A 2102-nucleotide genomic window follows, 5' to 3' on the forward strand; every position below is an offset into this window, starting at 1 on the left:
ACATGATATTCAACAATAGTTGATGGCGTTCCCCGAAACATGGTTATCGCACAACAAGCAACTTAATAAAATATAAAGTGCATAAGTACATATTCAATACTACGATAGTTTTTAAGGCTATTTTGTCCCATGAGCTATATATTGCAAAGGTGAATGATGGAATTTTTAAAGGTAGCACTCAAGCAATTTACTTTGGAATGGCGGGTAAATACCATGTAGTAGGTAGGTATGGTGGACACAAATGGCATAGTGGTTGGCTCAAGGATTTTGGATGCATGAGAAGTATTCCCTCTCGATACAAGGTTTAGGCTAGCAAGGTTATTTGAAGCAAACTCAAGGATGAACAAGTGCAGCAAAACTCACATAAAAGACATATTGTAAACATTATAAGACTCTACACTGTCTTCCTTGTTGTTCAAAACTCAATACTAGATATTATCTAGACCTTAGAGAAACCAAATATGCAAATCAAATTTTAGCAAGCTCTATGTATTTCTTCATTAATGGGTGCAAAGCATATGATGCAAGAGCTTAAACATGAGCACAACAATTGCCAAGTATCACATTATCCAAGACATTTTTAGAATTACTACATGTAGCATTTTCCAATTCCAACCATATAACAAATTAACGAAGAAGAAACTTCGCCTTGAACATTATGAGTAAAGCCTAAGGACACATGTGTCCATATGCAACAGCGGAGCGTGTCTCTCTCCCACAAAGTGAATGCTAGGATCCATCTTATTCAAACAAAAACAAAAACGAAAACAAACCGACGCTCCAAGTAAAGAACACCAGATGTGACTGAATAAAAATATAGTTTCAGGGGAGGAACCTGATGATGTTGTCGATGAAGAAGGGGATGCCTTGGGCATCCCCAAGCTTAGATGCTTGAGTCTTCTTAAAATATGCAGGGATGAACCACGGGGGCATCCCCAAGCTTAGAGCTTTCACTCCTCTTGATCTTAGTATATCATTCTCCTCTCTTGACCCTTGAAAACTTCCTTCACACCAAACTTCAAGCAAACTCATTAGAGGGTTAGTGCATCATTAATAATTCACACATTCAGAGGTGACACAATCATTCTTTTCACTTCTGGACATTGCATAATGCTACTGGACATTAATGGATCAAAGAAATAAATCCAAAATAGCAAAAGAGGCAATGCGAAATAAAAGGCAGAATCTGTCAAAAACAGAACAGTCCGTAAAGACGAATTTATAAATGGCACCAGACTTGCTCAAATGGAAAAACTCAAAACTAATGAAAGTTGCGTACATATCTGAGGATCACGCTCGTAAATTGGCAGATTTTTTCGAATTTTCTACAGGGAATTATGCCCAGATTCGTGACAGACAGCAATGCTGTTTCTGTGCAGCGATCCCAAATATAACATCAACTTTGACATAGAAACTTTACTTGGCACAAAAACATGATAAGGAGAGGTTGCTACAGTAGTAAACAACTTCCAAGACTCAATAAAACAAAAAATTGCTGTAGGTAAAAACATGGGTTGTCTCCCATAAGCGCTTTTCTTTAACGCCTTTCAGCTAGGCGCAGAAAGTGCAAATCAAGTATTATCTAGAGTAGAGGCATCAACATCATTACCAGGGGTGTTGGGAGTTTTCTCAACCAAGCATAGTATATTTGATATATAAGTTTTAGCGTCTCCCTTTTCATTAGTCTTAGGCTTGCTACTCTCATCGAACAAATTTTTCGGAACAAGCCAAGCATAGTTATTTTCTAGTGCGTCATTCATAGCTAGAAGTTTACATGGTATTGGTGCTTTGATTTCCCCTCCATCATTAATGTTATTAGTGTACATTATTCTATCCATGTCCATTTTTTCAAGGAGACCAATAAAATTGGTATGAGAACCTAGCATATTAAATTTAGCAAAAACCTTTCTAGCCTCTCTTGCTAGACCACCAAATTCTCTAAGAAGGGTTTCTAAAACAAAATCTTTCTTTTCCCCTTCTTCCATATCACCAAGTGTAAGAAACATGTGTTGGATTATAGGATTGAGATTAACAAATTTAGTTTCCAACAAGCGAACTAAAGCGAAGCAGCAATTTCATAGGTAGGTGCAAGTTCTACCAAG

The sequence above is a fragment of the Lolium rigidum genome, chromosome 7 (genome assembly GCF_022539505.1).
Source record: "Lolium rigidum isolate FL_2022 chromosome 7, APGP_CSIRO_Lrig_0.1, whole genome shotgun sequence".
Lineage (NCBI taxonomy): Eukaryota > Viridiplantae > Streptophyta > Magnoliopsida > Poales > Poaceae > Lolium > Lolium rigidum.